Consider the following 23,001-nt stretch of genomic DNA (forward strand, 5'->3'; position numbering starts at 1 on the left):
ATTCTTCTGTGATTTTTTTCATACTTTAAAAATCATTGGTCAATTTTCTTCTATTTCCCTAATTTGGCTTTTAAAAATCTTTCTTGAACTCTTCCAAGAATACTCTTTGTTCTTCAGACCAATTCAGATTCCCTTCTGAAGTTTCAGATGGGAGTATAGTCTCAATGCTGACCTCTTTGGCATTCATGTTTTGGTCCTTGTCCCCATAGAAAGATTCTGTGGTCTTTTTTTTTCTGCTTTGCTTCTCATTCATGATAATCACCCTTTTCCTGGCTTTTAAAGTAGATCTCTACATCTGGGGCACAGGAGGCTCTGTCCCACAATTCTTGTGCATAAAACTTGAGGCTTAGTGAGTTGTGGCCTCTGGTTCTTTCAGCTAGAAGCTAAAATGCTTCAGCTTACCTGGGGCTGAGCTGGCTGGTGTTGGGAAGCAGAGGCCAAGTGAAGTCTTTTTGGGTTTTCCTGGAGTTACCCTGGAGCAAGCTCCGTTAAGTATTGGGGAAGGGTTGGTCTGGCCACAGAAGGTCTCTACTGCTGAACTTGAGCATAGGCAAGCTCAGCAGTGTTCCCTTGGGGTGCTGAGGCATGCCTGAGGTCTTGGTGTTGGCGGTTGCGGGCTTCATCCTGCTGGGACTCAGGATCTTCTCCTGGTTGGCAGAGGTGGTGCTGTCTGGGACAGCTCCAGTCCTGCACTGGTTCCCTTCAGTCACAGCAAGAGAGATCCTCCTTAGCGATTTTCCTAGCCTCACAGGCTAAGAAACTGCTTACCCCTTCTGCTGTTCCCACTGTTCCAGGGTTTTTCCCTGGAGATATTCTCTGGACTCTTCAAGGTCAACATGGGGAGGGAGATAGCAATTACCAATCACTTCACCTTCTTGGCTCCTGCAACCAGAAATCCAATACTGATGATATATCAAGAGGGACAAAGATTCGAGAATAGCCCATTGGATTCAACAACTTCAAAGCATGCTGTTTCAGGTCTGAAGCTAGATTGCAAGGGTTGACAAATGTGTGGGCAGTGAGGAAATGAAGGTAGTAAATAAAGATGATTCTTTTCAGAAATTTGACAATTAAGTAGGGGGTGGCAAATATAGGAAGGAGATTTTGAGGGATAGCTGAATGTAAAGTACAGAGTGGGGAAATTCTGCTCTCATTGCCATAAAGCTATAGAATTTTAGAGCTAAGGGATCTTGAGGTTATTCAGCCCCACTAGATCATGTTATAGATAAGAAAATTGGGGCAATGATAGGATATCATAGTGATAATGGTGAGGACTTCATTATGTAGTAGTAAAGACCTTATAGTTGTAGTCTTTTGAATGCACATGTTTACTCCTATGTTCTTAGAATCTAGAAAAAGAAAATCCAGATTGTATCTTTCCATTGAAAATAATGACATAAATGGTGTGGCTGAAAACGTATTATTTGTCTAATATAGTAAAAGTATGATATACTATTCTGGAATGGTCTGTGAACATAGCCACTATTTATACCATTATTTCTTTTCTTTTAAATATGTTTTTAAAATTTTATTTTACCCTTTGGTAGGAAATACCACATTCTGTATCCATAATCTCCTATCTCTCTAATATGAGCCAGGCATTGTGTTTCATTGTCAGTTCTCTTGTACTGAGACTTGTCATTTAATCATAATTAAACAACATTTTAGTGCCATTTTCAGTTATGTTATTTTCATCATTGTATGTATTGTTTTCTTGCTCATGCAAGTTTTCCTATATTTCTTTTGAATTCTTGTTTTTGTCACATCTTATGATACAATAATATTCCATTAATTCATATACCACAATTTGTTTAGCCATTCCCCAAATGATTAACACCTAGGCTGTTTCCAATCTTTTGCCACCACAAAAGTGCTGCTACAGTATTTGAACATATTATTTCTATGGGAAAAACCTTTCTTGACCCTGAAGAACCAGTTTGTAAACTGAATATAACCAGCTGGTAAGTTAGGTGCTACCTGTACCATACTTTGACCTAAAAGAAAATTTTTAGGGCAAACAGGCTAAAATCAGTTTAGAATTTAATCATTCTAGAGAAGATTCCAATGTCATATTTCCCTTTCCATTTTCTTCATTTAATGCTTCCACAACAATAAATGCATAGAACATAAGTGTGCCAAGTAAAACAGCAGCCTACCTAATATATAGCTAAGCAAGCTTAAATCAAGTGCCATTTTCTCCGGATATCTGAGTGGATGACTTTTTGGGGAAAATATTACTTATTTCAAGAAGCATGAAGTAATGAGCTTAGGAAATGTGACCTTTACTGTCATATGAGTAAAAGGATCCAATACTGTATTTATTTACTATTAAAATCATATAAGCAGTTCTTGCCCAGAGATGTTTGCTGATGTGAAAAATGGATAATGGAGCTGGATTTTAATCTAGAATTAATAGGAAAGAATAAGGTTTTCTAAAGTCTGGTGGGTTTCAGTTAGTGCAAATAAATTCTAAGTGTTACATTATTCAAATTCTCACTATTTGAAGTGATAATTATATGTAAAATATGAATATCAGTTCTAGCCCGATGGAAATATATACATTTAAAATTTTAATAATTTGATCACTTCTCAGAATTCATTATTCTTATTAATTAGGACCTACCTTTAAGGATTGTGGCTTGTTGGAACACAAGAGGTGTGAATTCCAAGGTGAAGTTGGGGCCATGAGCTCTTAAGGAATTCAAAGTGTTCCTCAGAGAACATGAGAATGGCTCTGTTTTCCAGGATCTCTTTGGAAGTTGGCTATTATGCCTGTGGATTGCAGTAGGTAAGGTTTTAAATCCAAGCTCCCTCTAGAAAAGTGAGTCTTCATGGGATCTGAAGAAAACTACAAGGACTTCTGCTAGTTTGAGCAGGTCCACATGGCTCATCATCTTCCCATTTGGTATGAAGCTCTGGGGCAGGTCTGGCACTCCCTCCAACTTCGGCTACATGTTTAATGTTGATTGAACTTGGTAAATGTGATTTTTAAAAATGGTGCATGGAGAGAGGGGAAGGGGGAATAATTAACTATCATTTGAATAATCAGGGAATGGTGGAAAGTATCTTACAAGCAATAGAAAGGCTGTTTGATAGCCCAGAAACCACTAAAACTATGTAATAGATAAAAACTCAATAAAACCCACTTGTTTTGAAAGACTTCAGATTTGATAGTCTTTCTCTTCTGACTTTTCTCCCTGTTATCTATTATCTAAGGTTATTTATGGTCTTACAAGTACTGATGACCTTTTCTCAGTCCTCGTCCTTCATGAACTCTGCAACTTCTAACACTTGACCCCATCTTCCTGAACACTTTGTTTCCTCGACTACTGTGAAACTCTTCTCTCTTTATTTTCTACTAGTCTGAATCTGAATCTCCTTTACCATATTATCATCCATCTCTTGCCCTGTAATCAATAATCCATCTCCTGTCCCCAAGGCTCTCTTGGGTCCTATACCTTTCTCTACTTTGCTGTTAGTCATCTTATCATCTCCCATGTGTGCAATTATCTCCATCTAGCTGATTAAAAAATCTATACATTCTCTCCTAAACTCTCTCCTGAACAGCACCCCTGTAACTTCAACTGGTACACATATTTGACTTAATGTCTCATTGGGATCTCAGACTCAATGTCATCTAAACTAAACTTATCACATTTCCCTTAACCTTCCTTCAAACTTCCTATGAGGACACTGTCCTGTCAATAACTGAGACTTGAAACATCCGTAGTTATTGCTTTTGCTCAATCCTGACATCCAAGCAATTGCTAGCTCTTGTCAAATCTGTTTGTATAAGATCTCCTAAATATCTCCTTTTTCATCCATTTTAACTGCTTCCACCCTAGTTCATACCCTGACCACTTGTTGCCTAGACTAATTATAATAGACTTTTAATTGGTCCACAGGTTTGATCATGCCTCTTCTCTGCTCAAAAATACCTATAACAGTTTTGGCGGAGAAGTGTGGTTACAGGATTTTAAAGAGACGAGAATAGTCTTAACAATGTGCTCAAAAGTCATGCTCTCCCTTCTGCATATGTTGTAAACTTCCCAAAGGCAGGAAATAAATGAATTGTAGAGTGTATTGTTAAGGATGACTTACTAGGGGGATAGTTCAAAAGACTGGAGCCACAGATGAGATCTTCATGCTGCCCCTACTCCAAACCTCCAACATTGGCCGAGAACCTGCTGTGCTATCTTACAACTCCATCTCCCTAATCAAGAAAAATTGCTTTTAGCTCCACTCACCTTCAAGTCTTTTTGATCTGTCACTTAATGCTCTTTTCTTGAATTAGGAGGGCCTGCAACTCTGGCCATGGAAGAGGAGAATCCAGAAGGAGAGAGGCAAAGGTTGACATGGCCTATGAGGAAAGGTCTCAGAGTATTTATGCAACACTTTTCCACACATGTGTGCCAAGTAGTTGAGGAGCAGGTGGCATTAGGCAGCTGCCAGACAATTGAAGCTAATAAGATAAAATCAGAAAAACAGGCTGCAGATGGCAAAGAATTAAAGGGAAAGTTGGAGCTATGAACACAACTAAGGGGAGATTAAGTTAAGATGAAATGATTTGAGCCTGGTTGAGTCACAAAGGACCTGCAAGATATCTCTACATTGGTACAAGTTTCCAAGAACAGAGTTCCTTATCAATACATATAGAAATATTCACATAGTTACATGATAATGTACCAATATGATATTAATATATACAAATGTACTTTATATACTGTGATGTGTAAACATATTACAATAATGAAATAATTTTGTTAATAATTGTGATTGACATCTTTTCATTATGAACTATTACAGTAGTCTCAAATGTGCAAGACTTCATTATTCTTGTGATTTTAGAGTATGGAAATAATTCAAACCCTGTAAGGTAGGCAATACAAGTATTACTATTCCCAGGTAAGGAATAATTTTCATCAAATTCAGAAGTATTTGTTAAGTGCCTATCATGTTTGCACTGTACTAGGGTATATGAAGACAAAAATGAAAATATCCCTGTCCTTGAAGAGTATACATACCATCAGAAGGGACATATATAAGTATGTAGAACTGAACATAATACTTAAGCTATAATCTGACCTGTGCAGAATACAGAGGGATTGTTACCTGCTTATTCCTGGAGGCTATGTACTTTTTAAGACAACTCAAGGTTGTATTTAGCTTTCATACTTGAAGTTCTTTCCCATCTTTTAGACAGACCTTGTCTAACTGTGCCTCTCCCCTATCCTGTAGTTGTAAACCTAATTTTTTGGAACATGAGCATAAGAAAATATTTGTCCCTGTTCAATTTCATATTTCTTAATTTGGTGCAATTGTTTGAATCTTTAATGATCTTTTTGGATCATGTTGTCATCCAGTGAATTAGTCAATTAGCCTAAAAGGGCCAGAGTTTCCCATTGCATCCTGGGCCCTTTCCAGTCATCCTGATGAATATCTAATCACTGCATCCAGATGGCACTGGAGGAGAAAGTGAGGCTGGTGACCTTGCACAGCCCTCTCTCACTCAAATCAAAGTCATTTGCAGACATGTCATTTCCCTGATGTCATGGTCCTCTTTGATAACGAAGGACAAACACAACCTGTGAATAGGCTGAGCGGCCTGAATGGGGACCCAGCTAGTTGAGTAACTCAGCTCATACTCTCCCTTACTCTCCCTTTTCCTTCTCCAAGGAAGGTAAATTTTGATGGTCAGAAGCTGCCCAGTTAATTTGTGGTTTACTGACTAGATTTCTTCTTTCCCTCCCCTCCCCTCCCCTTCCCTTCCTTTCTCCTTTCATAAAACTTTAAACTCATTTAATTTGGGACCATAATAAGTCCCTACCTAAGCTCCACCTACTGGTTGTATTTTGGACCTCCCTCACTTACAGTGAATGTCAATGGTAACTGTTTCTCCTTGAAAGAGCAACCCTGAGAGGCTTCCTCTCCCAGTTTGATTTTCTGATCTTTTTTCTGCTTAAATGGGCCATCCACTGACTCACTTCTTAAAGAGGCCTATTCACTGAATGGGTGTTACCTCATTCTAAGTGAGCTCCTGAAAAAGCCTTAGCCTAAAACTGGTTACTGGATCCAGATGACTCTAGAGGAGAAAGTGAGGTTGGTGACCTTGCGCAGCCCTCCCTCACTCAAATCAAAGTCAACTGCAAGTCATGTCATTATTTCCCTGATGTCATGGTCCTCTTTGCTAACAAAGGACAAACACAACAATAATTAATACTATTTTTTAGGGTTTGTAGAATTTATATGAAAGCAAATAGGAAAATTAATCAAGTTCTCTCTATTTTTTTCTATATGTAGTGGCAAATGCTTCTCTAAATGAGAGATTTGGTGGTAAATCAGTATCCATGCTAGGCAAGAAAAGAACCTATGTGCAAAACTTTGATACGCAAATGATGTTAATTAAAAGATACTCTTTTGCACCTCTAGAAGACTTGAAATGAAGGATGGTACATATTTGTTTCTTTTTCTAAAATTTATTTTAAGTTTTCAACCTTCATTTCCACAAAATTTTGAGTTCCAAATTTTCACCCCATCTCTCTCTTCCCCCCACCCCAAAACACCTTGCATTCTGATTACCCCTTCTATCAATCTGCCCTCCCTTCTAACACCCCTCCTTTCCCTTATCCCCATCTTCTCTTTTGTCCTGTAGGGCAAGATAAATTTCTATACCCCATTAGTTGTATTTCTTATTTCCCAAATGTATGCAAAAACAATTCTCAACATTTGTTTCTAAAACTTCAAGTTCCAACTTCTCTTCCTTCCTTCCTCCCAACCCATCCCCATTGAGAAGACAAGCAATTCAATGTAGGCTATATATGTGTAGTTTTGCAAATGACTTCCATAATAGTCATGTTGTATAAGACTAACTATATTTCTGTCCTTCCTATCCTGCCCCTCTTTTCTTCTATTCTTTCTTTTGATCTTGTCCCTCCCCAAGAGTGTTTACTTCTAATTGCTCCCTACTTCCATTTGCCCTCTCTTCCATCATCCTGCCCACCTGGCTTATCCCTTTCTCCCCTACTTTCCTGTATTGTAAGATAGGTTTCCATACCAAATTGAGTGAGCATGTTATTCCTTCCTTGAGCCAAATGAGATGAGAGTAAACTTCACTTTTTCCCTTTCACCTTCCCACTTTTTCCCTCCATTGAAAAAGCTTTTTCTTGATTCTTTTATGAGAGATAATTTACCCCATTCCATTTCTCCCTTTCTCCTCCCAATATATTACTCTCTCACCCCTTAATTTTATTGTTTTTTAGATATGATCCCTTCCTATTCAACTCACCCTGTGCTCTCTGTGTCTGTCTTTCTCTTTCTCCCTCTCCCCATATATAAACAGTTCAACTTTAGTAAGTCCCTTGTGATTTCTCTTTGCTGTTTACCTTTTCATGCTTCTCTTGATTCTTGTGTTTGAAAGTCAAATTTTCTTTTCAGCTCTGGTCTTTTCATCAAGAATGCTTGAAAGTCCTCTATTTCATTGAATGACCATTTTTTCTCCTGAAGTATTATACTCAGTTTTGCTGAGTAGGTGATTCTTGGTTTTAATCCTAGTCCCTTTGACTTCTGGAATATCATATCCTATGTCTTTCAGTCCCTTAATGTAGAAGCTGCTAGATCTTGTGTTATCCTGATTGTATTTCCACCATACTCAAATTGTTTCTTTCTAGCTGCTTGCAATATTTTCTCCTTGAATTGGAAACTCTGGATTTTGCCTACAGTATTTGGAGGAGTTTCTCTTTTTGGATCTCTTTCAAGTGGTGATAAGTGGATTCTTTCAATATTTATTTTGCCCTCTGGCTCTAGAATATCTGGGCAGTTGTCTAGGTTTTTTTTTTGATCATGGCTTTCAGGTAGTCCCATAATTTTTAACTTGTCTTCCATGGATCTGTTTTCCAGGTCAGTTGTTTTTCCAATGAGATATTTCACATTATCTTCCATTTTTTCATTCTTTTGGTTTTGTTTTGTGATTTCTTGGTTTCTTATAAAGTCATTAGCCTCCATCTGTTCCATTCTTATTTTAAAAGAACTATTTTCTTCAGTGAACTTTTGAACCTGTTTTTCCACTTGGCTAATTCTGCTTTTTAAAGCATTCTTCTCATCAGCTTTTTGGACCTCTTGTTCCAATTGAGTTAGCCTATTTTTAAAGGTGTCCTTTCCTTCAGCATTTTTTGGGGTCTCATTTAGCAAGCTGTTGACTCACTTTTCATGATTTTCTTGCATCTCTCTCATTTCTCTTCCCAATTTTTCCTCCACCTCTTTTACTTGATTTTAAAAATCCTTTTTGAGCTCTTCCATGGCTTGAGCCATTGCATATTTATTTTGGATGTTTGGGAAGTAGAAACCTTGACTTTTATGTCTTTCCCTGATGGTAAGCATTGTTCTTCCTCATCTGAAAGTGTGGGAGAACATACCTGTTCACCAAGAAAGTAACCTTCTATAGTCTTATTTTTTCCCCCTTTTTGGGCATTTTCCCAACCAGTTACTTGACTTTTGGATCTTTTGTCAAGAGTAGGGTATACTCTGGGGACCTGTAAGTTCTCAGTTCCTCCAAGGACCACAATTAAGGAAGAGGAGTTTACTCTCTGGCCAGACAGGAGGCTGAGATTCAGATCAGCTGTTTAATTCCTCCAGGGGTTTTGGTGGGGGGGTGGGGTGGCAGGGTTGCTACTTAGGGCCAAAGTTCAGATCAGCTGCTGAATTCCCCCAGGGACTTTAAGCTGAGGGCTCCAACAATGGAAGCTGCCTGCTGCCTGCCCAAACCACCACAACTGCTGAAAAAGCCCTTTCACTGACCTTTGAAGCTGCCTTTGGCACCTGTGGGTTAAGGGATCTGAGAATCTCCCTGCTACTGGGAATTCCGCCCTCAAGATCTGCTCTGGTCCAGCTCTTCTGAGTGCCATGCAGCTAAGGCTGGGCTGTATTCCCTTTAGTCCATGTATGGTGTGACAGACCTTTCCCATTGGCTTTCCAAGTTATCCTGCGCTGGAAATCTCCTCCACTCTGTTGTTCTGTGGCTTCTGCTGCTCTAGAATGTCTAGAGAGTCATTCTTTGCAGGTATTTTATGGACTGTGGGGGAAGAACTAGAGTATGTGTGTCTTTTTACTCTGCCATCTTGACTCCACCCCCCATATTTGTTTCAAGATGGAATTCCAGACTAATTGTCTGACATTACCTTCAGTATCACATTGATTCATTAGGGATACAGAAACAAAGGTGGTTAACTTTCCCTTTTTTATACATCCCATATCTCTGGTGTATTAAGGGCACTGTCTTGGTTGATTAGTTTCCAGGTATTTTATGGCAGTGATTCATAGGATATCAAGATGACTGCTGTAATCTATTACCTCTACTTCCTGATCTATCTTTTGGGATCTTGGATGATTCTAAAATGTCAAAATAGGTTTGAGAGCATGGAATTTGCTCATTTCTCTTATCTCTATCCATGATCATTTATCTTGGGGATGTGACATATCTGTGAAGTTCATAAAGATTCTGAAATTGTAAATTTTGGATATGCAGGGAGAGCTCAGTGTACTTAGCAGTATAAAGAATAAATTGATGAATAAATAAATAAAGCAAATTTTTACAGGCATAAAGGATAATAAATAATTGTAATGTGCGTTTCTATCCCAAAGGAGTTCTTTTTATCTCTAAATTGTACTGGTAGTAGCAGGAGAAGGACCTCAGGTTGTCTACTCAAGTGAAAAGACAGAGTTCTTTTGATCTGACGTCTTAGAGTTTTCTCTTGGTATTTTTCGTATGAATGTTAGCCTAGATTCTGGAGAAATGCTGGGTATTTGGTAAGGGAGAAAAATGTCTAATACACAAGGATCCTAATATTAGAGGAGGAGAGGCTTAGCTATAAATAGAACTACAAATAGAAATGTATCTGCATATATACATTTTCTAGCAAGCAATGCCTATTTGTGTCCATTAACATTTGCAGGATACAGGAGTCATAGCAGCTCCCAAGCAGATGTTATGTAATAAATTGTGACCACCATAATTTAGCTTGTCCAGTCAAATTTAACTATCCCTTCTAGCTTTGTGCCATCTGTAAAGAATGTTAGAATATAAGAATGCTTGTATGCCCCTTTATCCAAGTAATTGGGAAAAAATGCTAATTAGCATAGGATCAAACAGATTCCTGTGGCCCTCCAGTGAAGAACTCCTTTCAAGTTGGCATCTCACCGCTCCTCTTTGATTCTGACCATTCACTCAGTGCTGAGTTCATGTAATTTTACTAGCACACAATTCTCTTTCTTTTCCATAACTGCTTAACTTTTCTGTGCCTCAGTTTCATCATCTGCAAACTGAGATGGTTACACTAGTGTACCCCTAGACTACCTTCTGGCTACAAATATATGATCCTGCAAAATGCTATGTTGTTTAGAAACTGTCAAAAGAGGAAATAAGTTTGTTCTGACATGAACTTTTCTTTTTAGGGTTATTTTCACTATACTGTATTGTTTCTAAGTATTTCAGTAAAGCATAGAAGACCTTAACATCCAACCCAAGAAAGGAGCTCTCCTTCCATTATGGGTCCCTGAGATCATGTCTTGCTCACCTTTAGTACCTCAGCTGTCACATACACTATTTCCTTTCCCAAACTTTCCTTCTGGTTTCTTCTCACAGGAATGTTGAGGAACAGCAACAGACTAAGGAGATATTACAGACACATGTAAGCAGTTTTTGCCTCCCACAAAACACCACCCTCTTTAGTTAAAAATTACAATCAATCAATGTTTATTAAGTTCCTACTATGTATCAGGCACTGTGCTAAGTACTGGGGTACAAAAAGAGGCAAAGGATAGTTCCTGCTCTCAAGGATCTCACAGTCTAATAGGGAAGATGACATGCAAACAAATATATAAAACAAACTATGCACAGAACAAATGAGAAATAATTATAGAATAATAAATCTACTGTACTATAGTACCCATGTATTGTATAAACCAGACCTAGTATACAAAGTTTTAAAGCTATGAAAGAAGTGAATTAAAGAATGATCATTTGAATTAAGAAGATTCACCTTAAGCTTCCTTTGAAAGTAAGTTAATTCTTTGTTCATAATCCATCTTGCATCTATTACTTCCTGTCCATTCATATTGCTACCATCTTGGGTAAAATCCTTATATTCTGGTGCCTGGACTATTGTAGTAGCCTCCTGTCTGAGCCATCTGCATCCTGGTTTTTCCATTAAAAATCCATTTTGTTTCCTGTTTCCTCTTTTATAAATTGATTTAATAATGTTGTTCTTTTCCTCAAAACCATCTAATCATTTTTTATTACCCTTAGAATAAAGACTAAATTCCTTAGCTTCTCATTCTAGGCCAACCACAAATCAGGTTCAGCGTATTTTTCCTTTCTTACCACCTCTCACTCTTTAGTTTCCTGTTTTCAGAATATGCCTTGCATATTTCTGTTTCTGTGCTTTTTGTTTATTCTATCACCTCCCAGGGATGCCCTAGTCTAAAGATTTTTAAGTTTTAATTTTGCATCAAGGACCCTTTTTGAAGTCTTATATAGCCTGTTGATCCCTTCCCAGAAAAATGTTTTTAAATGTATCAAGTAAAATAATAGAATTATAAAGGAAACTAGTTAAAATAAAGTTGTAATTTTTTTTCCCTTCCAAGTTCACCAAGTTCATCCAGCTCTATTTATGGACCTGTTGGGCATCCATTGAACTCAGATTAAAAACCTCTACAGGTATAACAAAAGATGAGCAAGTGGATTTCAGAAAAACCTGGAAAGACTTACATGAACTGATGCTAAGTGAAGTGAGCAGAACCAGGAGAATATTGTATACTGTATCAGCAACATTGTGGTATGATCAACTATGAAAGACTTAGCTCTTCTCAGAAATACAATGATCAAAGACAATTTCAGGACTCATGAGGTAAAATGCTATCCACATCTAGAGAAAGAACTATGGAATCTGAATGTAGATTGAAGTGTACTACTTTTACTTTTTTTCTTGCAGTTTTTCCCTTTTGTTATGTTTCTTTTTTTTTTTTTTTTACAACATGACTAATGTGGAGATATATTTAACATGATTGTATATGTATAACCTATACCAGGTTGTTTTCTTTCTTGGGCAGGGGATATGGGGGACAGAGAAAAGTTTGAAATTCAAAATCTTATAAAGATGAATGTTGAAAACTATCTTTACATGTAATTGGAAAAAAATGCTATTAAGTAGGGGGAGAAAAGAATCTATGCAGGTCAAGTCTACCTCATTCTCTTTTATCTAGGCTAATTTTCCTCAAACTTTTAGATTCAGTTTGGGTGCCAATTCATCCATAAGACCCTGGCAGTCCATTCTTATTGCCATCACTCTCTTACTTCTAGGACTTGTTGGTACAGCTCATTTGGTGCTGTTACTTCTCTGTTTCAGGGGTATATATTCTCTCCCCAATTAGCCTGGAAACTTCTGGAATGTAGGGTGTGATTATTTATATTTATTTTGTTGCTTCATAACAAACGAGCACAGAGGAAATGCTTAGTAAATACTGATTCAATGAATCAAATAAACTCACAACAGAAAAGAAGATTGGATTTCACTTCCAGGGGTAGAGAGATGGGGACTGAAGGAGAGAGGTCACTTACTTGTGGAAAGAGAGCAATTTCTAGCAGAGGCAGAAGCTAGATTACAGTGGACTAAGAAGTAAATAGGTGATGAGTAAATGGATTAATTTAACTATAAAAGGAAGGATAGAGATTATATACTAGTGGGGAAGAACAGAAGGGTCAACTAAGGTATTTTTGTCTTTCTTTCACCAGAGTAGGGAAGATTTACTTAAAAAACAAACTCCTGCTTGATTGTTTCACTTTGCAATGGAAGTTACTCTGGATATTGGTAGGAGATATTCTGAGGACCAGACTTGTTATATATGGAGCAATTTGGCTAGTGCCTGATGATTTTATTGTCCATAATCAATCATGAAGCAGATTAAAAATACAAAACATCCTTTAATCCTGCTTTCCCCCCCCCCCCCAAATGTACAGTGGTGGTAGAATAGTGGAAAATGAGGTAGAATAAATTAAAAGCAAAAAAGTAGTATCATATCACAGAACTTGGAAAAGTAGTTGGAGATAAAATATTTTATAGAGAGATTGACATAAAGGATTCAATTAAGCTTTAATATAGGGACAGGAGTATGAACTGAACACTATGATCTCATTGACCCAAGAATTCCTGGATGAGGAAACCTTATTTACCAGTGCAGGTCAGCACTTTCCCCACAACTTGAAATTTTTAGAGGATTGTCTAGAACACAGAAGTTAAATGACTTGCCAATATACACACAGCCAGAACTTATTATGAGCAGAAATAGAACCTAGGTCTTCCCAATTTCAAGATCAGCTTTCTAGCTATGATACCAGGCTGCCTCTCTCAAGTCAAATCATGCCATTGGTATTTGAATAAGATACCAGGAGGACAAGTAGTTGTGAAATGGAATAGATGTATTGTCATGTTTAAAGCAATTTAGTTTCATCCGTGATGACTATACTGCCAATGTGATATTCACAGTGCCTATGGCAGCCATGAATATACTGGAGCAATTCTGAATTGCAAAATACCACAGACTCTCCATATGGAAGACAGAACCAAAACATTTATTCAGACACTAGAAAGTCAAATCCATCACAGCAACAAAGAAATCCATACACAATAACAATGCAGATGAGACTACCATCCTCAATCCTTCCCTTTCTTAGTCTTCCCACAAACTAGCTCCCTTAAACAAAATCACAAACAAGCTCTCCCACTCATGCATCTGCTCTCTCTTTCCCAGCTCTGACTTTTCTCTAACTTCTTCTCAGCTCTACTCTAGCTCCGCCTCTTTTTGTTCCACCTGTTCAGCAGCCTCCTCCCACCACAGGCTCAATGTGACCTGAAGGTCACATGAGCCTATTAACAAATAGGAAAGATCTTCCCATTTAAATTGCTTCACAATGACAAGTGGACCAACAAACAGAACCACATTTTGATTCTGAAGTAGTAATAGTGATAAGATGATGAGGCAGGAATGGGTAACTGGACGTGGTCAAATATAAATACAAGTTAAAAAAGTCTGCAGAGGAGGTGAGGACAGTTTAGAAATAGATTTTCAAGGTGTCACAATGAAAGAAAGAGCCCAAAATATAAAAAAAAATATTGAACGGGAATTTTTCTAAAACAAGGGGCAAGAAGACATTCATAATGCATACAATGAATTTCTCAAATATGGAAGATCTTTATATGAGAGTCAGTGTGTATATGTTGGGAGTAGGGGTGTGGTAGGGGAAAGAATGCTGTACTTAGAGTCAGGAGAAGTCCATGTTTCAATTTTTGCCTCTGATTTTTACAAGTTGTATGGTGATGGCCAAGTCACTCTGAGGCTGTTTCCTCATCTGTAGGATAGGAATAATTATATCTATAGTTTTCAACTCATCATTACAATTAAATAATTTCCATATTTTCTAATCTTAAAATGCTACAAAAATGTTAGTTATTATTATTTATGACAATGGTTTCTGCACACATTAAAGGTACTTTTGATGGAAATTTGATAAGGGAATGGGCATATTTTTGCTGACTATTTTCTTCAGTAGATCATGTAGTTATACAACTTATTAAAAGGTATAGAGACTACAAGATCCTGCAACTGTTTGATTTTTTTCTTTAAAAGGATTTGACTTGTTAAAACAAAACACAACCTAAAAGGCCCTCTTCAAAGGATATTCTGTGCATAAGTTAAAAGTATGCAAGACTCTTTGACAAATGCAACCTTAGAGATAGCATTATTCAACGATCTATTAAGGAGTACTGTCAAATGGAGTATAGAAGAGAAAGACACATTTAACCAAGGAATAGAGGAAGCCAAGGAGTATGTATTTTCCATGTTCCAAAATAAAAGAGTGGTTTCCTATTAATAGAGAGTGTCACTGTGGCCAAGGTTAAAATGACTAAGGGCTGTGATGAGCAATGTAGGGCTGGGCCATAATCAGCTGGGGAGAAGAACATTAACTCTTTTAAAATTCACTTTGTGGTTTAGCATGGTTGTGAGAACTGTTCCCTCTCTAGGCCTTGCTTAGAAAGGAATGTTGCAACATTTTGGGTTTGATTACTTACTGGTGATATAAGAACTAGAGGAGAGAGGATCAGGAGAAAAGACAAAGAAAGCAGAAAAAGGACAAAAAGACAGTAATGAAGAAGGATTCTAGCTACTCCTAAGAGCTAAAGAAATATGGAAATTGAGAAGAATTGGGGTTGATTACCAAAGACACTATATATATTTGGTAACCTCAAATTTCAGGTGCACATGGAATGGTTAGAATCTCCTTTTGTTGTTATTCAGTTGTGTCTGACTCTTCATGACCTCATTTGGGATTTTCTTGGCAAAGATGCTGAAGTAGTTTGCCATTTCCAGCTCATCTTACAGATAAGGAAACTGAGGCAAGCAGGGCTAAGTGACTTTCCCAGAGTCACACAGCTAGTAAGTGTCTGAGGCAAAATTTGAACTTATGAAGATGAATTTTCTTGAATCCAGGCCAATTCTATCCACTGTGCCACCTAGCTGTCCTGTTCTACTGGTCAAGGGACATTGGGGTGGGAATAGAATTGAGGGATGGTCTGGTAAGGAGATGGATGGGATGATACTTGCATACATCATAGCATAGGAGGACAAAAGATAGTTTTCTGTATGATTTCTAGAGAATTGATCTGCATTGTAAATACATGGCAAGTTTTGTTCTCATGACTGAGCTAAGTTTCTTGGATGAATCTTTGAAAGTTTTGATTGTCATATTACCCTGTGACCACAATCTTCTCTGGAGTTTGGTAGAGACAGATCATGACTACAACACAAATTCAAAGCCTAACAGGTTTTAAAGATGTTTTTATTTGTGGATAACATTGTAATTACTACATAAAGTACACTGCAAGGTCTCTATGGCCAAATCCAGATAATTCATAACAGATCAGTTTAGCCCTTCACACTAGAAAATTTACACACAGGTGAGTTAACCACAAATCTTGCCCAAATTATTAACACTTCTCTTTCCTTGTTCTTTTCCTACCTGCCTGACTACCCTTCATTTTCTTTTGCAAGATCTCAGTGTCTGTCCCATCCATGAACCATGAGGGCTCCCTATTGGGTTTGTCCTTTGTTGCCAAAGACCTTGCCATCAGAGAATGATAACATGACTTGCACTTGACTTTGTTTTGAGTGAGGGAGGGCTGTGCAAGATCGACAGCTTCACTTCTCCTCAGGAGTCATCTGGATCCAGTGACCATATATTCATCAGGATGACTAGAAATGGCTCAGGATGCAGTGGGAGACCTTGGCCGCTTTAGGCCAAGACCTGTTCAGCTACTCACTTAGGATGAGGTAACACCCATTCAGTGAATAGGCCTGTATAAGAAGTAGTCAGGGAATGGCCCTTTTAAAGAGGCAAAGAAAAATAACTAAATCAGTCTGGGAGGAAAACAGCAACAGTTACTATTGATGATCACTTTTGAGCCAGGAGGGTCCAGAAAACAGCCCTTAAGTGGAACTTGGGCAGGGTACAATCTGGTACAATCTGTGGGTGGTAGGTTAATGTTTTGGGAAAGGAAAGGAAAGGAGAGGAGAGGAGAGAAGAAAAGAAGAGAGGAGAAGAGAGGAGAGGAGAAGAGTGGAGAGAAAAGGAAAGGATCTAGCCAGTAAACCCCCAAGTTAACTGGCCATCCTCTGGTAATCCAAATTTACCTTCTTCTGGATAGGAGAAGGAAGGGGAGAGGGAGACGGACAGGAGAGGAGGAATTGAGTTACCCAGCTAGCTGGGTCCCCATTCAGGCATCTGGGTCTGCTCACAGACTGCTGTGTGCATCCTTCATTACCGAAGACCATGCTATCAGAGAAATGATGACATGACTTGCACTTGAGGGTTCGCTGTTCTGAGCCCTCTTCTTTTTCCCCCTCTATACTCTCTCAGTGGTGATCTCTTTAGCTCTCATGACTTTGATCATCATTACTATGCAGATGATTCCTTTCTAGATCTATCCCCAGTCTCTCTACCATCCTCCAGTTCTAAACCACTCAAATGACATCATGAACTGGGTGTCCCATAAGCTCCTCAAACTCAACATATCTAAAACAGAACTTAGGATTTTTCCCCTAAACCCTTCTTCTTGACTTCTCTGTTACTTTCAAGGGCATGTCCATTCTCCTAGTTACCCAGTCTTACAACATAAGTGTTATCCTTGACTCCTCACTCTCACTCATTCCACATACCAGTTGCTGCCAAAACTTATTTCTGCTTTTGCAGAAATATGGATGCATTTCCTTTTCTCCATTCCCACAATCACAACTTTAGTTCAGTCTCACTGGAACTATTATACTAGTTTTGCATATGGACTCTCCTCCTCTTCTTTCTCCCCATTTCAATTTATCTTACACTAAACTGCCAATGTGGTTTTCCTAAAGCACTCTATTTTCTTTTGTCACTCACATATTCAAATAAATTCCAGTGGTTCACTAAAACCTTCAGGGTTAAATATAAAATCCTCTATGTGTCATTTAAAGCTCTTCACAATCTTATGACTCCCTATGTTTCCAACTTTACTTCCTTCCAGGTATTCTTCAGTTCAGCTACAATGGCTGAGATGTTGCTTATACATAAATTCTATCTTCCATCTCTATGTCTTTGCGCTGATGGTTACCCATACCTAGGACTCCTTCCTTTCTCATATCTTCCTCTTAGTCTCCCTGGCTTTCAACAAGGCTCAGTTTAAATCCTATCTTCTGGAGGAGGTCTTTCAAGGTTCCCTTAGCTGCTAGAGCATATCTTACATGTGACATTACTTTTGATTGACAAGGAATATATTTTACATGCATCTAGTAATTTACTTATTTTTGCTCCTGTTGGAATATTAGTTCCTTGAAGTCAGAGATTATTTTTGTCCTTTTTTTCCTATTCTCAATGTTTAGCACAGTGCTTGGCTTATAGTAAGCACTTAATAAATAGTTGTTGACTGACATGGTTTTGGATAGGCAGCCAATTTAGTTCATTAGCATGTATGCTGTTGACAAGAGCCAAAGATGGGTACCGATCTGGGCATATAATTAAATAAGACACTGAAAGCAGGCTAATTCATATATGGGGAGAAGCACTGGGTTTTCAGTAATCCTAAAGCTGTTCACTGTCAAACATTCTGTGTTTTTAAAACCAGTATCAGTCTAGGGATACTCTAATTGTAGATCACGGCACCCACTGTCTCAGAAGCATCAAAATGTAGGTGACTCGAAAGATAATGTGAAGATGAACTGCAGGTGTAAGTAACATATTATCAGTTATGCCTTTTGTAGAAGTGACAGAACAGATATGATTAAAGACATGACCAGTTGCAACACAAAAGGAAGTAGGCCAGTTATACAATGTGGTTGAGGGATAAAAGATGGATAGTGTAAGTACTGCACTAATATTCATCAAATATTTGAAGAACCAGAGGAAGACTTCCAGCAGGTTGAATAAATCCTTTATGGAGAACTCATGAAAAGGATATAGACTAGTATCATGGAGGATGAGAAGGTATGGATCATTGGTCATTTTCTTTGCTATGTAGTTGCTGTTGTTGAGTTGTGTTCAACTCTGTGACTCCACCTAGGGTTTTCTTGGCAAAGGCACTGGAGTGGTTTGCCATTTCCTTGTCTAGCCTGTTTTACAGATGATGAAATGGAGGCAAGAGGAGCTAAAGACTTGTCCAGGGTCATACAGCTAGTATGACTAAGGCTGGATTTAAACTTATGAAGATAAGTCTTCTTGATTCTCAGCCTGGTACTCCATCCACTGAGTCACCTAGCTTCTTTGGTGTAAGAAGCACCATATCAATGAGTTTCCTGTTCGACTAAAGTAGAGGTAGGGAGTATTGGCCATTTTTTGAAAGAAGGAAAAGAGGAAAGGTAAGACTAGGGAGAGATGATATGTTGGTGAAGGAAGGAGCAAGAGTGGAGCAACGTCTCAGAAAAATGGGATTTTGAGCATCAGTTGAAATCATCTTTAGAACAGACCTGGGATTCTTCCCTTCTGTCCTTTCCTTGAAGTTGTATGCAACTATTCACTTCTGTTGAGCCCTTTCAGAGAATACCAGTGTTCCTATAGATTCAGGAGCTGGCTAAGACTTCCCATGGCCACTCAAGCTCAGAATGGACTCCAAAGTTTTTTCTCTGCTTCCAACTCAATTTTGAACAGAAGCAAATGGACATTGCAGTTTTGCAATAGACCCCTGATTTAGCTGATTCTTCAAATGGAGCAGATTGCAAACCACCCACACCTTTTTATCTTTTGTGATTTTGTTAATGTTATTTCATAAATCTTCCCTAGAGTGTATCTCAACATACCAGAAGTCTCCCCATAGACCCTTTTATATTTCATGGGTAGGAGTACAGCTTGGGATGTGTGCTATCTCTCCCTAACTCTTGCTAAATGCTTGGGCCACTTTTTTTGGCCATGTATTTCTTTGATAATATCCCTAATGCTTTTTTTAAAATGTGAAAGTCGTTAATAACACGCTACAGTCCATTATCCAGTCATGCATCTCTTTATTGTCTTCTGTGTCATCTACAATTTTAATTCTGGGTTATCATAGTTTTCCATGATTTCCAACTACACTTTATCAGTGGAAAACCATTGGTGTGAAAAAGGTGATTTTTGTCTATGTCAGAGAGCACTTGGGGATGATTTAAAACAATGCAAAATATCCCAAATGCAATAAAGTCCTTTCTTTTCCTCATATTAATTGTGCATCCAACTCTGAAGCATTTTTCAATATTTTTTTTCACTTTTCATTGAGTTACTGATGAAATAACTCAGTAGGTTGTCCACCCAACAATATGACCAAGATTGCAGAACAGACATTTTCCATTTGTGGATTATTGAGCATATTTATTTTGAGAGACTAAGAATCTTATTGATAAGGGCCAATTATTATTTTTGGCCTTGGTGTCATCTACAAATAGAAAGCTGAATCCCTTTTTCACTTGTACTCTGCATTAAGTATACTCCATGACTGTGGCAAGGACCTTTTGGGAGCACACATCTTCCTATTTAATGCCTTGCTTAATGTTAATAATAAGAAGGGTTTCAAATGAATGAATGGAAAAGCATTTATTAAGCACTTCCTAAGATAAGAGCCCTAAGCTAGGTGCTCTGAATACTACAAATAGAAAAGTCAGACAGTCCCTGCTCTCAAGAAAACATCTTGAGGATACTTCATGAAATGCATCTTTTTTCATGTCATTTTCACCTATAAAACCATGTTCATATCTGATGTTGATCAATTTGATTTGTATTCTGGCCCGTGAGTTGTTAGGGGCTCCTGAGTAGGTGGAGGCTGCAGCATCTATAAAAGCAGTTGACAGATCACAACTTCAGAAGGGTTGATTCCTATGATGGTGACTGTGAAGGCTACGCTGGTGGATTTGGGGGCACTGCTATTCCTCTTGTTCTGAGACTCAGGATTCTAATCTATCTCCATCTGGGTCTATGGGAGGTCTATGGGCATTGACTGACCTGCCCCATGCTGTATTCTGTTTCTCCCTTCGGCTACCTTGCTGCTTCAGCTAGGCTGTTTCACTTGCAGGTGGTCAGCAGTTACCTTTGTGAAATCTCTCAAGAAATATTTTACATTTTTAACATATGTGTAGAGTTTTTCAAGGTAGTTTTGTCCCATTATTTCCAGTGCTTAAAGAAAAAATTAACCAACTAGTTTTTGAAAATGGAAGAAGTACCCACCATTAACACAAGAGTTTGACCATGATGTAAATGACTGCTTATTTTATATCTCACCTCTAGGTGGGTAGATATCACACTGCTCCTCCTCCACCTTAATAAATTTATTATTTGTTTATTTTTAAAATTGGCTTTAAAATTCTTTTTGAGTTCTAAATTCTTTCCCTTCATCCTATCCCTCCTCTACCCACTGAGGATATCAATCATACTGTTCATGGTCGCCGCCAGAGATTTCTTTTTGTAAGACCCTAGAATTCTAAGTTGTAAGGAAGCTTAGAGGTTATTTAGCCTAATCTTCTACTTCATGCACTCCTATAACACCTCTCACCTTGGTCATCCAGCTTCTGATTGTCATGGTAACTCTTTTTCTTTCTTTCTTTTTTTTTTTTTACAGCTTCGTGTTTGTTTGTTTTTTTCTGTATAAATCTCCCTTTCCCCCTCCCCCGCCCCAAATCTAGAGGGTTAGGGTGGGACAGAGAGATGTCCCACAAAGAGCATTGGTGGAAGAGGAATGTCATTAAGGCAGCAAAAGATTCTGTGTTAAATGGTTAAGGATTTGGGAAGGGTATGTGTTGGAGGATCATGTTCTTCCTCCTTCCTTGTGATGCCATACATCACAGTGGCAGTAGGAATGATCCTAGTGTCTGTGGGGAGGGGACATGAAAGCTCTTCTTCTGTATTAGTCCTGGATGCAGTCCCTCCAGTGGTCATTCTGGGTACCTTTCCCCAGCTGTGTGTAGATAAGTGTGCTGCATAGCTCAAAAGGCAGAGATTCGTTTGTGGGGGCTAGAGGTCAGCATTTCCAGTAGCCGTTGTGCTCCAGGTCCCTCTAGATCAGGCATAACAGAATATAAAGGCTGGGGACTACAAGGAGTAAAGGCTCCATGGGGCAGAGAAACATCAGGAGGCTAATCATCTTCTGCTGCGAGCCCAATCAGGTCAAAGACTTTTCTTAACTGGTCAGCTTCAGAGTTTCCACAGAAGAGAGGCTTCTCTATGGAACATCTCTGTGAAGATGCAGCCAACATGCCACATGTCCACAGGTGTTGCATATGCTGATTTCAGGAGAACCTCAGGAGCCCTGTACCAGAGGGTGACTACCACAGGTGTGAGAGCCATCTGGTAGTGATAGATCCTGGCTAAGCCAAAATCAGTCAGCTTGACTGTTCCACTACTCATCACAAGTATGTTTTTTGGCTTCAAGTCACAGTGGATGATGCAGATGGCATGAAGAAAGTCTAGGCCTCTTAAGAACTGTCTCATTAGGTCCTTAATGGTCTCCAAGGGCAGCCCTGGCAGAGGGGCCTTCTCCAGATCCGTCCTCAGGTCTTGGTCCACCTGTTCAAACACCAGGATCACCTTGGTCTCTTGGTCAGTTCGGGCAGTGGTGCAGACATCCATCAGCCAGACAAAGTTGGGATGTTCAAAGGCCTTCAGTCTCCTAAGGAGGGCTACCTCCTGGATAATGCTGACAGGCAGGCCCCCTCCACTTCCTCCTCCCGTCGGGATTTTCACACTCTTGAGTGCCACAAATTGGTCATGGGCCTTGTACACTGTGCCACAGGCTCTCACACCGATCTTGTCCACCAGTTCATACTGAGGGATGTCCATTCTGGGCCTACTCCATCGCTGGGGGCTGCGCCGTGTGGGGCTGTGACATGCTGTTATCTAGCCTGGCCTGGGTGAAGACATGCAGGTTTACTTGGTCTGAGGCGCCGGACGCGGCAGGCCTCACCATAGACTCTAGAGTGGGAGCTAGAGTGGATCCCCTCTGTAACTCTTTTTCAAAAGTGAGGTAGGCAAGATGGCCTTGAGATCTTTTCTAACTGAAATTTTGTGATTTTCTGTCCTCTAATAATAGGGGGCTCAGTGCATTCAGAGTAGCCCAGTCTGTTTGTGGACAGCTTAAATTGTTGGGAAGTTCTTACATTTATCAGACCTCTACTTTTCCTTAACTTTCAATGATTATTTATAACTTTGTTTCCCAGAACTTTAAACCCCCTAGTAGATAATAGTTCAGATATTTGAAGACTGCTATTGTATCTGCCCCAGGTCTTTTCTTCTCTAGCCTAAGCATCTCTAGTTGCTCGAATAATTTTTCATTTGATAGAATTTGTCCCATTCTCAATTTGTTCATCTTCTATCTAGTCAATGGACCTTTCAAAGTTTGGTGCCCAGAATTGAACAGAGTATTTCAGATGTGGCCTGACCAAAGGCAAAAATAATGGGATTATTATCTCCTT

The 23,001-nt window shown here is 38.8% G+C and overlaps 1 pseudogene; it reads right to left on the minus strand.

Moving 5' to 3' along the window:
- Positions 1–21,400: 21,400 nt before the first annotated feature.
- Positions 21,401–22,369, minus strand: LOC140511367 (cyclin-dependent kinase 4-like; annotated as a pseudogene).
- Positions 22,370–23,001: the final 632 nt, after the last annotated feature.

Source organism: Notamacropus eugenii, chromosome 6 (assembly GCF_028372415.1).
Source record: "Notamacropus eugenii isolate mMacEug1 chromosome 6, mMacEug1.pri_v2, whole genome shotgun sequence".
In the NCBI taxonomy this organism is placed as follows: Eukaryota; Metazoa; Chordata; class Mammalia; order Diprotodontia; family Macropodidae; genus Notamacropus; species Notamacropus eugenii.